The 15,564-nt window shown below is 44.8% G+C and overlaps 1 protein-coding gene across 1 annotated transcript in view; it reads right to left on the reverse strand.

The window, feature by feature from the left end:
* Positions 1–10,688, reverse strand: part of fars2 (phenylalanyl-tRNA synthetase 2, mitochondrial) — a 122,999-nt gene extending 112,311 nt beyond the window's left edge. Inside the window, exon 1 of the mRNA XM_070853045.1 lies at positions 10,664–10,688. The gene's annotated coding sequence lies outside the window, so the exon portion shown is untranslated. The remainder of the gene's footprint in view (positions 1–10,663) is intronic.
* Between the last annotated feature and the right edge of the window lie 4,876 nt (positions 10,689–15,564).

A 15,564-nucleotide genomic window follows, 5' to 3' on the forward strand; every position in this document is an offset into this window, starting at 1 on the left:
AGTTTCACACACGAGACGAATGAAACGATGGTGCTTTCTCACAGATTTAATTATATTTCATTATCCTAAATGCAAATAGCGAAACGTTTCCTTTTGACTTTGACTCTTCTGATTGTGTTTTCAGTGACGCTGGATGTTTGGACAGTTTGTCGGACACAGCGCTGCTCATTGAGACGCCAACCAGACGACGTCTTTGTGGCCGTGTTCGTTTTTCTCTTTGTGGTTATTTGATTGACTTTCCACCAAGAAATGTTCACCTAAGAAATTTAAAAATCTTGTCCATGACACTAACAATCATTAAGTAGTTTTTCATGCAACAATGCAAAAACATTGTGGTTTTAAATGACAGGAAACTGAAAAATGTTGAGCTTTGGACTGTTGGTCTATAGACCTCCACTACACACACACACTATAGACCTCCACTACACACACACACACTATAGACCTCCACTACACACACACACACTATAGACCTCCACTACACACACACACTATAGACCTCCACTACACACACACACTATAGACCTCCACTACACACACACACACTATAGACCTCCACTACACACACACACTATAGACCTCCACTACACACACACACTATAGACCTCCACTACACACACACACACTATAGACCTCCACTACACACACACACACACTATAGACCTCCACTACACACTAACACACTGACTAACTAACACACACACACTATAGACCTCCACTACACACTGACACACTGACTAACACACACACACACACTATAGACCTCCACTACACACTAACACACTGACTAACTAACACACACACACTATAGACCTCCACTACACACTAACACACTGACTAACACACACACACACACTATAGACCTCCACTACACACACACACACACTATAGACCTCCACTACACACTAACACACTGACTAACTAACACACACACACTATAGACCTCCACTACACACTGACACACTGACTAACACACACACACACACTATAGACCTCCACTACACACTAACACACTGACTAACTAACACACACACACACTATAGACCTCCACTACACACTGACACACTGACTAACTAGCACACACACACTATAGACCTCCACTACACACACACACACACTATAGACCTCCACTACACACTAACACACTGACTAACTAACACACACACACTATAGACCTCCACTACACACACACACACACACTATAGACCTCCACTACACACTAACACACTAACTAACACACACACACTATAGACCTCCACTACACACTGACACACTAACTAACACACACACACTATAGACCTCCACTAACTGGAGCCCTGTGACACAGATGTCAGAAAAGCGATCCGGTGACTTGGTAAGTTTCTCTTTCAGAGTGAATCCTGAAGGATCTGAGATCTAATTGCGACTGAAAAGGTGTTTGTATCGTCGATGTTTCCTCCAAATGTCAAAGTATTCAGGAGGCGAAGCTCAACAGTTCGACTCGACATGATTCAGAGCGAGTGTTGCTCTCCCGTCGGCAGGTTGTGTGTATTTAAGTTTTATTTTATTTTTATTCTCTGAACGCTTTTAGTTCCATGTGATAAAAATAAAGTGGATTTAACTTCAGCTCCACCTGTTAAGGAAGCGCTGCCCGAGACTTTTGGCTGCAGGCGGACGACCTGTACACCTGTTCCCCCCCACCACCACCACTGTGTGTGTGTGTGTGTGTGTGTGTGTGTGTGTGTGTGTGTGTGTGTGTGTGTGTGTGTGTGAAAGAGAGAGGAAGTGTGTAGGAGTGTGAATCCTGGCGGCAGCACAGTAAACATATGCTGAGGAGACGTTGGAAAGAGTGCAAATTGGAAATTGAAAATATGCTGCACACACACACACACACACACACACGGACACAGACACACACACAGTCAAGTTTCTTTGGCTAATTCATATCTTTTGCAATTCATACTTTCAGTGTTTGGGGATTTGAGAGGCAGACATCTCATTTCTTCCCATTTAGCCGTCACCCACTCTTCACTCAGGGACTCCACTGTTGGTAATTATACAATATTGGCAGGACAACAATACTGACACATCTCAGAGTTTTTCTATCCGCTGTGGCTGAAAATAGACAAAATGTTTGCATGAAGAAGCAAATCGATTGTGCAGCAAATGGTAGTGATGAAGACATCATGGTGCCTCCGGCGCTTTTGGGTTTTTTTTAGCACAAAATTAGAAAATGCACATAAAGACGGGGGTGGAAATGGTCCTGGTGATCATTTGCATGCTAATAATGTTAATATTTCCACTTAAAACCATAAAATATTGACAGGAAGCAGCTGTCAGGTCAGGATCACAGAAGGTTACAGAAACATGAGTTTAATAGAGTCAGATTGGCACAGATCCACATTAAATGTCCCTTTTTTGTTGTTTTTACTTCGTCCACGTCCTAAAAACTCTGCACGCCGTCCACCAACTGTTCTAATATTCATCCTGTGACCAAAAGACGAGAAACGGGAGGAAAACTTTCCTTCAAAATGATCCACGTCTATTCAATTAGCTGTTAAACTGTAAAAAAAAATCGAATAGTTTCAATAGAAAACACAAAATCTGACTCCATCACACTCTTAATTTCTAGATTTGTACATTTTCTAAACTTCCACAGCTGCTTTTGAACCTCTCCTTCCTCCACCTTCGCTGCTCTGCACTCAGAGACTTCAGGGCTCGTTCTCAGCTCAAGTCCAGAAAACAGCTGAGATAAAACAGCACACGGTTTCCTCTCCGACATGAAGCAGATAATGAAATCAAAAGCTCGGTTCATATCCACCTGCTTCGGCATTTGGGAAAATTACACTGCAGACAAAACGTTCGACGCTCTCCGGGTTACCACAGAAGAAGAAAGCGGGCTTAAAACTCTGAGCTCCTAATAAAGAGACGGCAAGTTTTCTGCTGCTGTCATTGGAGAGAGAGAGAGAGAGAGAGAGAGAGAGGAGATGAAAGAGCCGACGGAGGAAACGGACGGAGGCAGCGGTTTGCGGGTGTGTCGGGCCGGAGAGGTGCTGGAAAGTAATTGGCAGCAGAGTGAGGATGAAAAGGCCGAGCAGCTGACCTGTAGGTCTGCTCCTTTGCATGAGCGCTCCATCTTCACATCTGCCTCGGCAGATCCCACGTCTCTGTCTGTCCGCTGCTCGCAGGGTAAAATATATTCTTCTGCAACTCCGGCAGACTTTTAAACACAAGAGGTGAAACGAAGCTGGACCTCCTCTTCTAATCTTTGTCTCCGTTTGTATGTGCAGAGCTCACGGAGAGCGAAAGGCAGCGGCTCCGTGGAGCATTAAGACAAGATGCAGAGAGGTTTCTGAGTCCAAACAGAAATCTGAAGGAGATTTGACTCAAACGTGGCTGTTTAGTGATTTCAGTCCTGCATGACTTTGACTTTTCAGCCTCTTCCTTTGTGATCATTAAAGCTCCAGAGCATCAGGTTCAGCCTTTGCTCAGGTTCATCGACGTAGTGCCCAGCTGACACAGTGGAGGAGACTGACTGATTGATTGAGTCCATTTCCATGACATGTTTCAAAGATGTTTCAGTCCATTAATCGGAGTGACGGTCTGGTCTTGTTGAGCATGGCCACGTTGATGTGCAGATAAATAATAAATCAGATTAACAGGTAAACAGGCACAAAGACATCGGAGTATTGGGGAGAAATCTAGATGTATAATCTGATAACTCCACAAATCGGATAACGATCGGAGTTTTCTGGTCATGTAAACACTGTGCCGACCCACCAGAGTCACAGCTGCAGCGTTTAAACCATTTACATGCTTCTCATTTAATTACAGGTTGTTTTACAGAAATGTTCTGCTTCCTCTCCCGAAGCCTGGCAGTGTGATAACAAGAGTACAAATGGAGAATATTTTACTGGACAGCTGAACAAAAAAAAATGAACCTCAGTCTCAGTTTTACCTGCAAAACAAAGTCTGGGTGGTTTTAAAAGGTCCAGGAATCAAAGGATTTCAACTCACTAGCCCCGAGACGTGTTAAAGATCTTTTTGGTGACTGTCGGACGTCTCTGACTTCACACACAGCCACAGACACAAGAAAACACAGCCTTCCTCAGACTGCAGCCGTGAGGACGGTGAGCGTGAACTCGGCAGCACAGGAGCAGCTCTCCGGCTCTTTTAGATTTCCCTGTAATTTTCTGCCAGGTCCCCGGAGAGGCCGACACACTCCGCTGCCTCCTTGTTAGCAGCTGAATACATATTTTCACCGATTTTACCGACCGCTTGTGGCTCAGGTGGAGACGGCAGGCGGCGCCGACTCTCTGGGCCCCGCTGAGGCCTCGCAGGTCATAAAACGTGGATTTAGACGCTGCAGTGTGAAGATAAAACGACTAGAAACCCACATTCAAGTGCTTTAAAGTTTCAAATCTGCACTGAACTTTAGCTTCAGTGACTCTGATATAGTTTCAAACTACTTTTAATTTGACTTTTCATTTAAATCCAAATCTGCCGGCTCGTTAGATTTATCTTATTGGAAGTAAATCCCATGAAAACTAAGACTATTAAAAACACATCAGTGGCTGACATGTTCCTTCATCACCATGAACACACACACACACACACACACACACACACTCTAAAGCACCACATGTGTATTGATCCGCAGCTGGAAATAGTCCCCAACAGATGCAGCATTTCCTCCTGTTTGTTTGATAAAAATGAGACCGCATATTTGCTGTGGGGTGTTTTTGAGGATTTATGTCTTCAGTGGGAATCAAAGAGCTCAGAGCCACAGACAGGAAGTCAGACAGCTCTGACAGGAAGTCAGACGGCTCAGAGAGACGGACCGACATGGTGCTGGATTTGGTCTTTTCATAAGATTTGTTGGCAAAAATAAAAAGTATATTTTGTCTTTGAGTTGATGTATGAAATGGTTCTGTTTAAAGGACCAGTCTGTAGGATTTAGTGGCATCTAGACGGCAACCGGCTGAATCCTCCTCCCTTTCCCAGCGTGGAGGAGAACCTACGGTGGCCTTTCTTTGTCTACGTCTGACCCCAAAATCCCAGGAGGGTTTCTCCTGTCTGATTACTTGTGACGTACGAGGCTGAACATGACGCAGAACGTGATATCAGGTCTACATGTATGTGGACGTATCAACATGTTTGTTTTCTAGTCTCAGTGTTAAACTGTCGGGTTAGACTGGTCTAATTAAGCCTGTCAAATATTAAAATAAATATTAAATTCATTTGAGCTAAGAAAGTTAGCTCCCTCTCTCCGTAGCTGATGCTCGCTAACGTTGCAGATGTTAGCATCAGCTAATCTTATCTTATCTTAAGTGGTGTTTTACTGTCTGACACGCTGTGGTGCTGCTGCTGTTGCCGTGGCGATCGCTAGGTCGCGGTGAGTTAGGCGTTTGGTAGCTTAAAGCATCATAACTGTCTGGTTTATACCACCGGAGAGGAAGCGAACTAGTTCTGTCCCCACTTTTCCCGCCATGTTTTACTTCACTGGTGTTAAGTGTCTTATTTTACCCACAATGCATTGCACAACAGGCTAATCAATAGATTTAAGTGTGTGAGTGTGTGTGTGTGTGTGTGTGTGTGTGAGAGTGTGTGTGTGTGTGTGAGTGTGTGCGTGTGCGTGTGTGTGAGTGTGTGCGTGTGCGTGTGTGTGTGTGTGTGTGAGTGTGTGTGTGTGTGACAGGAGCCCAGGAAGTGTTTCGGATGTTACATAAGTGGGTGTGTGTGGAGAGTAAGGTCTGGTGGGCTCAGCAGGTTCAGGAAGGGCTTTCTAGAACAGATGGAGGAGACACACACACACACACACTCTCTCTCACACACTCTCTCTCACACACACACACTAGAAAGGCTGTGCACTCAAACTCACAAGCCAGAGAAATCAATTTGACATCCTGGGTGATATTTGGACAGCAAAAGACTACGTTATCACTCTCTCTCACACACACACACACACACACACACACACACACACACACAGCTGCTGTATCTTCGCATCTCCCAACAATTAGCACAGCAGCTAATTGGTCAGATGCTGCTTCAGTGAACTCAGGAGCTTCATTAATAAGTTCTCCGGACATGTTGAGGTGTGGCGTCCTACGCTGGAAAGGAAAGGAAGGAGGAGAGGGAAAGTGTTTGCAGAGGGTTTTCTGCTGTTGTCGGGGTCGTGCAGACCAAACACATGCAGGAGGGTTAAACGGCCGCCCGGGGGTGTGACTGGGAGCGTGAACGGTTGTTTCCGTGTGATTGCCTCAGGATAAGTGGCTGATGGATGGATGGGAGAGAAAAGGATACCAAAGAGTAGGAAAGGGAAAGAAAGATAAAAACGTAGTTAATCCAAATGTTGTAGATTCTTTTGATGGTGGTGAAACGTTAACTCTTACCCCTCCTTCCTCTCCGGTGACTCTTTAGTCTTTACTATGCAAACACAACAGGTTTCAGAGCAAAACCTTTTTCCATTGCACGTAAATACGTTTGAGATTAAAATGAGACAGTTTGTTTGAGACAGTTTTGAGTCCAAACGTGTTGGTTGTCGTTGAGCTGAAGGGTTAACTAGAGCGGACGCCATCGGCTCTGGAGGCCTCGTCGTGGCCACACCTCTCAGCCCACCTGATTCAGCTCAACGACCAGCAAACCAAACTTTTTGGTTCACAGACACAGAAACATCTCATCAAAAATGTATTCTTCTTGCAATAAAAAAGCTCTTTTTGGTTTCAGTGTGGAAGGTTTTGCCCTTGAACCTGCTCTGCTGTTGTATGTTTGGAGATCACGAGTCGGAGGACGCAGCAGGAACCCAGTCCGCTTCCTGTGGCGGTACGTTCATCAATATGAGAAAATACATTTGTCCTTAATGATATTAATCACTGTGACCGCCTCTCTGCCTCTCTGCTCTGACTGCTGGACACCTTCCCATCCCGGCCTGCAGACCCACGGGGGCCGAAGGAAATGGTGCAAAATGTGATGCCAGTTAATCACCTCGGCTGTAACTCTTAAAACTCAGCTCAACTCAGATTTAATCCCAGTCAGGCTTTAGTGTTTTATTATTCAAATTAAGCACTAATGAATTCAGAACCAGACAGTAAAACAGAACGCACCGCTGGGCTGCTTTTTTCTTTATTACTTTCTGTCTAATTGGTGGATCTGATTACAGCCTAACCTTAACTCTGATTGGTGGAGGTGATTGCAGATTAACCTTCCGGGAGGCCCTCCCGGAGGCGAGGACGACCCCCTGGGCCGCCGTTAAACCACATTTCCACCGCAGGAACTTTCTCCAGGAGCCTTTAGAGGAACTCAGGGCCTTTCCACCGCAGGAACCAGGCTAAATTAAGTTCCTGGGACTTTTTTCACTCCCAAAAAGTCGCTAATCCAGGGGTATTACTCTGTGGGGGTGGGGCGTGCAGATGTTTCTTCAGTAGGGACAGAGCACGTCATGAACATCAGGATAAAGGTAGAAATGTAAACTTGATTGTTACAGCGTCACCTTCTGGTCAAAGAGTGGCATTTTGTGTGCCTCAGTAGAACAAGCAAGCCTGCCAACTTTGGTCTTTGAAGGTTTTACAGAAGCAGAAGAAGAAGAAGAAGAAAAAGCAGAAGAAGATGGAGGAGAAGCAGAAGAAGCAGGAGAAGAAGGAGAAGCAGAAGAAGAAGCAAGAGATGAAGAAGCAGAAGCTGAAGAAGCAGGAGAAGAAGAAAAAGCAGAAGAAGAAGAAGCAAGAGATGAAGAACTAGAAGCAGAAGAAGATGAAGGAGGAGAAGAAGAAAAAGCAGAAGAAGAAGCAGGAGAAGAAGAAAAAGCAGAAGAAGAAGAAGCAGGAGAAGAAGAAAAAGCAGAAGAAGAAGAAGCAAGAGATGAAGAAGAAGAAGAAGATGAAGGAGGAGAAGAAAAAGCAGGAGAAGAAGCAGAAGAAGGAGAAGAAGCAGAAGAAGCAAGAAAGAAGCAGAAGAAGAAGAAGAAGGAGAAGAAGAAGAAGAAGCAGGAGAAGAAGAAGAAGCAGAAGAAGAAGGAGAAGAAGAAGGAGAAGCAGAAGGAGAAGAAGAAGAAGAAGGAGAAGAAGAAGAAGCAGGAGAAGAAGAAGAAGAAGGAGAAGAAGAAGAAGGAGAAGAAGAAGCAGGAGAAGAAGAAGAAGAAGGAGAAGAAGCAGGAGAAGAAGAAGAAGGAGAAGAAGCAGGAGAAGAAGAAGAAGCAGAAGGAGAAGAAGAAGAAGAAGAAGGAGAAGAAGAAGAAGGAGAAGAAGAAGAAGCAGAAGAAGAAGAAGGAGAAGAGAAGAAGGAGAAGAAGAAGAAGGAGAAGAAGAAGAAGAAGGAGAAGAAGAAGCAGACAAACATCTGTCTGCGTGTCTTTTATTTACAGAGAAGCAGCAGAAAGCAGACATCAAGCTGAGTCGGCAGTCGGCCGTGATGTGATTCAGAGGTGATGTCTCCCTGCCGGAGAGTAATTACAGGTGAAGCCCCCCCCCCTGTTATTAATGAAAGCTAATGAAGGCTGCAGCTCTGAGCTCCTCTCCTCAATAAGCAGAAAGGTTACATTCGACTGCAGGTGGACATCCAGTGCCAACACACACACACGTATCCATCTACTGCTACTGACCGACGTACAAACGAACGGCAGTAAAAAAGAGGAAAATAGACTTTTTAAAACACGATAGTCATGTGACTATTTGATTATTTTATAATTTAACGAGTGTTTGAAAATCACGGCCCATTCCTGGTTAAAACCCCTCTGATTGGCTGACGTCTGGTTACGTCCTGCTACGTTAGGAGTCTTTAAACTCGAAGGTCAAGACTTTTCATTTTCAAGTCAACAAGTATACAGATGTTTCTACAGTGTTTTAGAATATCTCTCTGTCCACACTACAGCACACAAACGATTTAAAACACTCCTGTAAATATGGGAAGCCAGTCAGTGGCTTTAGTTCATTACGTTAAACACCACAGAAGAACAGCCGTTGTCTTCAAAGCCACCAGACTCCATTCACTAAAATAGTAATTTTACATAGATGCTGCTGGTCTACTGCTGTCTCTGTCTGTTTGTTTGTTTGAGTTATTGCCAGATTTTGGTGTTTTAAAATGTTACTTCAGATCCAAAACAATAATTGTATAACACACAATAACATGAACAAAACAACTGATGGAGGCAGCAGCAGAGCAGCAGCTCCTGTGTCCTCTTCTCTAAAATCCCTGTTTTAGTGAATGTAGTCTGGTGTGTGTGCTGTTTGTGGTTAAACCAAAAGGATCTTCCAGGTCTCTCTCTGTAGGGATCCTTTCCATGATGCTGTCACACACTTAGAATAACACTCTGAGCCTGTCAGTGGCTACCGTGAATTAGACAATGTCAATTATTCTGTCTTCTTTGGCTCATTACTGGATAGTTGCATTCTGCCCTTTAATTGATGCAAACTCCAAACTGGCCCGTAGCTGTGATGCTGGATTTCCTGCAGATGTGTGTGTGTGTGTGTGTGTGTGTCCGACCCGCTGCAGGACTCTAACGTTGTCGCCATAAACATCATGAATCTTCACCACAGGTGTTCCCTTCGGTCCGGCTGCTGCAGCCTTTGATTTGGACTTCCTCCAGCTCCTCTCCCACACATCAAAGCGCCTCATTTTGACTAAATTTGCATTTTCTCTTCCAATTAAAGGCGAGGTCGGGTTTGTTTACATCTGCGGCTCTGACTTCGACTTCCCCCACCCAAGTGTGATATTGAACGGCACGTAAAGTCCCAGGAAACAAACGTAAATGTGTCTTTAAGCCGTGAGAAGAGAGTATTTATTCATATATATATAAATATATATAAATATACTTGTTCTTGTGAATGACGTTCAGAAAGTTTTGCAACTACTTTTGTGTCACATTTTCAAACTGCTAGTCGCTGATTCAGTACTCTGAGGGTTTTATCTTCACATAACAGAGATAATTCATTAACCTGCTGTTGTATTTTGTACCGTTTGTCCACAGTGTGTCGTTAAAAGGTGCTTGAAGTCAGTCGGTATCACTTTTACCGGCAGAAAAAGAGGCAGAAAAAGATGCTCGTATTTAGAAATGCTGTGATTACATGGCTGGATCATTTTCCTTTTTCATTATAACTCTAATCTAACCCACTGACACACACATTAGCTGTGTTAGCTAGCTAGCTATAGTTATAAATACACATTATATATTAGTAACGTAGCAGACTGACACCTCTTACTGTTCATGGTGCAGCTCATTCTGTTTCTCTTTGCAGTAATTTGACTTTCCAGCAAGAAATGTTCCGTCCATGACACTAATAATCAACTTTCATAAACCAAACTGTGTCTTTGTGGTCAGTTTGTGTCTCTGAGATCATTTTGCAGAAACACAATTGACTTTCCAGCAAGGAACAAAGCTAAGAAATAAATAAATCTGAATCCGTCCATGATATTAATAATCATTTCGTTGTTTTTCATGCAGAAACGCCAAAGATGTGGTGTTTTTTAAATGAGCTTTGGACTGTGAAGGCGTCACTTTGAGTCACCATCACCATTTTTACAAACCAAACTATCAATGACTGGATGAAGAAAAGAATCAGCAGATAAACCCCAAATAAAAAGAATCACCAGCTGCTGTCTGAAACTAAATAGTTAAAAAAAAGTAAAAAGTACTTTTACTGCAGTAGAGGATCTGAATACACACACACACACACACACACACACCTACCTCAGTCTGTGGAGCGAGTGGTGCAGAAGGCTCTGTTGATCCGGAGGAGGACGAGGTGGAGGACTGGAGCGGAGAAGATGGACGGAGGGTCGGCTGGACGGCTCGGAGGCGTCAGGTTCGGGTCACAGGCTGATGTGTCCCAGACGGATTCTTCCGCTGGTCTGAACACGGGAGGAAGCAATCGATGCAGGGTGGGGGGGGGACGGGGCCTTGATCTGCCAGGCAGAAAGGAGACAGAGAGCTCAATCAGCAGCTCACAGCGGAGAGCCAGAGAGAGAAACAACCAACAAACATGTCAAACTAACTCGTGTCGACAGAGCGTGGACTTTCTGAAACTTTTCATCATCCAGTGAGGCTGTGAACACTTCATCCAGTGAGGCTGTGAACACTTCATCCAGTGAGGCTGTGAACACTTCATCCAGTGAGGCTGTGAACACTTAATCATCCAGTGAGGCTGTGAACACTTAATCATCCAGTGAGGCTGTGAACACTTAATCATCCAGTGAGGCTGTGAACACTTCGTCATCCAGTGAGGCTGTGAACACTTCGTCATCCAGTGAGGCTGTGAACACTTCATCATCCAGTGAGGCTGTGAACACTTCATCATCCAGTGAGGCTGTGAACACCTCATCCAGTGAGGCTGTGAACACTTCATCCAGTGAGGCTGTGAACACTTAATCATCCAGTGAGGCTGTGAACACTTCGTCATCCAGTGAGGCTGTGAACACTTCGTCATCCAGTGAGGCTGTGAACACTTCGTCATCCAGTGAGGCTGTGAACACTTCATCCAGTGAGGCTGTGAACACTTCATCCACTGAGGCTGTGAACACTTAATCATCCAGTGAGGCTGTGAACACTTCATCCAGTGAGGCTGTGAACACTTAATCATCCAGTGAGGCTGTGAACACTTCGTCATCCAGTGAGGCTGTGAACACTTCGTCATCCAGTGAGGCTGTGAACACTTCGTCATCCAGTGAGGCTGTGAACACTTCATCATCCAGTGAGGCTGTGAACACTTCATCCACTGAGGCTGTGAACACTTCATCATCCAGTGAGGCTGTGAACACTTCATCATCCAGTGAGGCTGTGAACACTTCATCCACTGAGGCTGTGAACACTTAATCATCCAGTGAGGCTGTGAACACTTAATCATCCAGTGAGGCTGTGAACACTTCGTCATCCAGTGAGGCTGTGAACACTTCATCATCCAGTGAGGCTGTGAACACTTAATCATCCAGTGAGGCTGTGAACACTTCATCATCCAGTGAGGCTGTGAACACTTCATCATCCAGTGAGGCTGTGAACACTTCATCATCCACTGAGGCTGTGAACACTTCATCATCCAGTGAGGCTGTGAACACTTCATCATCCACTGAGGCTGTGAACACTTCATCATCCAGTGAGGCTGTGAACACTTCATCCAGTGAGGCTGTGAACACTTCGTCCACTGAACTTTCTCACAGGTTTAATATTTCAGCTAAACCATGAAAAAGTGGTGCAAACACAAGGTGGGTGTAAATCTGCAGACTGTCCCTTTAAACCTCTGTAATAACCTCACAGGTACACTGGCAGCTCATCTGATCTAATAATCAGACAGGAGTCTAAATTCATCCACTGCCGGACTACTTCTGGACTATCTGCCATGAATTCAGGGAATTCTGGGTAAATGAAGACTCATTTATAGCTCACTGGGATGCTTCATGTTATTTGACGTGTTATGTTCTGCTGACTCTTTGAAGTACTCGGATCAGATTAATCACTCTCTTCAAAGCCACCAGACTCCATTGACAAAAGCAGTAATTTTACATAGATGTGTTTGGTCTAACTGCTGTCTTGATCAATTAGTTTGTTAATCACTCACCAGACTCCATTGACAATAATAGCAATTTTACCACACAGTTGTTGGTTGGTTCGGTTCAGACCAGTTAGTTTGTTTGTGTCATTGTGTGACTTTGGTGTTTTAACTGATTAGTTTGGATACAAAACAATACTTGTGTGACACACAGTAACACAAACAAACTCACAGATTGAGGCAGAAATAAACCAGCAGCTCCTCCGTTCTGCAAGCTAAAAATCCCTGTTTTAGTGAATGTAGTCTGGTGTGTGTGCTGTTTGTGGTTAAACCAAAAGGATCTTCCAGGTCTCTCTCTGTAGGGATCCTTTCCATGATGCTGTCACACACTTAGAATAACACTCTGAGCCTGTCAGTGGATCAAACAAGCTCTTTTAGTGGACCTACTGTGATCAGGTGCAGTTGTCCCAAAGGATCACGATCAACTGGACCAATTCCAACACTTTTTGGCCCATGTTTACTGAACACTGAAAACTGATTGAACATGTATGTAACACGCAGAACGTTAATATGTGATTTGGAGCATTTCTCCAGTCATTGTTGTCCTGTAATGTTTTCACACTTTGACAGTAAAAACAGGCCGTTAGGCGGCCATTTTGGCAGATTCATCCTTCCGTCATAAGTACGTTTCAGAAGAAGCTTTGTCTTTTCCCACAGTGACAGAAAACCCTCCACGAACGCAGCGAGCGGCTGATGACAGCGAGGAAGCGGACGTGTGCGACACTGGATGAAAAGCGTTCAGGAGCCCGGTGTGACGGCAGGATTCAGACTGAAAGCTGCGATTAGACACAGAGAGCTGGACCAGTCAGCTGGGACTGAGGGAAATCCTCCTTTATTGATCTGTCGCTCCTGCAGAGCCGTCCATCAGTCAGCTGACTCTGCAGGGACACACACTCACACTCACACACACACTCCTACACTTGTGAGGACCCTCATTGACATAATCCACTCCCTACCAGGATGTAGCCCAGCGGACGTCTGTGTCCTGTCTGATAAACGATGATAAACAGGAGCCCTTCATGTTCTCTGACTCATGTTCATCTGGACTGATGCCATACGCTGATTAATTGATTCGTCAATCAACAAATGAACTGGCAGCCATTGAGATAACTGATTAACCCATTGAACTCTATCACGAATCTCGAAGCGTCCTCTGATTGGTCGGCATCAGTCTGTGTAAAGAAGCGTCCTCTGATTGGTCGGCATCAGTCTGTGTAAAGAAGCGTCCTCTGATTAGTCGATATCAGTCTGTGTAAAGAAGCGTCCTCTGATTGGTCGGTATCAGTCTGTAAAGAAGCGTCCTCTGATTGGTCGGTATCAGTCTATAAAGAAGCGTCCTCTGATTGGTCGGTATCAGTCTGTATAAAGAAGCGTCCTCTGATTGGTCGGAATCAGTCTATAAAGAAGCGTCCTCTGATTGGTCGGTATCAGTCTATAAAGAAGCGTCCTCTGATTGGTCGGTATCAGTCTATAAAGAAGCGTCCTCTGATTGGTCGGTATCAGTCTATAAAGAAGCGTCCTCTGATTGGTCGGTATCAGTCTGTGTAAAGAAGCGTCCTCTGATTGGTCGGTATCAGTCTATAAAGAAGCGTCCTCTGATTGGTCGGTATCAGTCTATAAAGAAGCGTCCTCTGATTGGTCGGTATCAGTCTATAAAGAAGCGTCCTCTGATTGGTCGGTATCAGTCTATAAAGAAGCGTCCTCTGATTGGTCGGTATCAGTCTATAAAGAAGCGTCCTCTGATTGGTCGGTATCAGTCTATAAAGAAGCGTCCTCTGATTGGTCGGTATCAGTCTATAAAGAAGCGTCCTCTGATTGGTCGGTATCAGTCTGTAAAGAAGCGTCCTCTGATTGGTCGGTATCAGTCTGTAAAGAAGCGTCCTCTGATTGGTCGGTATCAGACTATAAAGAAGCGTCCTCTGATTGGTCGGTATCAGTCTGTAAAGAAGCGTCCTCTGATTGGTCGGTATCAGTCTATAAAGAAGCGTCCTCTGATTGGTCGGTATCAGTCTGTAAAGAAGCGTCCTCTGATTGGTCGGTATCAGTCTGTAAAGAAGCGTCCTCTGATTGGTCGGTATCAGTCTGTATAAAGAAGCGTCCTCTGATTGGTCGGTATCAATCTATAAAGAAGCGTCCTCTGATTGGTCGGTATCAGTCTGTATAAAGAAGCGTCCTCTGATTGGTCGGTATCAGTCTGTATAAAGAAGCGTCCTCTGATTGGTCGGTATCAGTCTGTATAAAGAAGCGTCCTCTGATTGGTCGGTATCAGTCTATAAAGAAGCGTCCTCTGATTGGTCGGTATCAGTCTATAAAGAAGCGTCCTCTGATTGGTCGGTATCAGTCTGTATAAAGAAGCGTCCTCTGATTGGTCGGTATCAGTCTGTGTAAAGAAGCGTCCTCTGATTGGTCGGTATCAGTCTGTGTAAAGAAGCGTCCTCTGATTGGTCGGTATCAGTCTGTGTAAAGAAGCGTCCTCTGATTGGTCGGTATCAGTCTGTATAAAGAAGCGTCCTCTGATTGGTCGGTATCAGTCTATAAAGTCCTCTGGGGCTGAACAGTGAAGCCTTAAAGCTGCATCCTCTCTAATGTCCAGCAGGGGGCGACTCCACTGGCTCCAAAACAACCCTGATTGGATGGAAGTCAATGAGAAAATGAGGGGCGGGGCTACCTGCTCACTGACCAATCAGAGGAGGTCATTGTGGAACACATGTCACCTCTGGGTCCGAAAAACCAAGATGGCGGTGCCTTTAAAGCCAAAACAGCAATGGATGACGTCACAGTGGCCACGTCCAATTCTTATGTACAGTCTCTGTGTGACACCAAAACATGTCCTCATAACTATACAAAGACACACACACACACACACACACACACACACACACACACACACACACACACACACACACACACACACACACACACACACACACACACACACACACACACACACACACACACCAACCGTTTCCTCATTGGACATGAAGATCAATCTTGTCAAGTGAGTTTTTAGCAACAACACACTGGTCATCACCACATCAGCATGTACCTC

Source organism: Pempheris klunzingeri, chromosome 21 (genome assembly GCF_042242105.1).
Source record: "Pempheris klunzingeri isolate RE-2024b chromosome 21, fPemKlu1.hap1, whole genome shotgun sequence".
NCBI lineage: Eukaryota > Metazoa > Chordata > Actinopteri > Acropomatiformes > Pempheridae > Pempheris > Pempheris klunzingeri.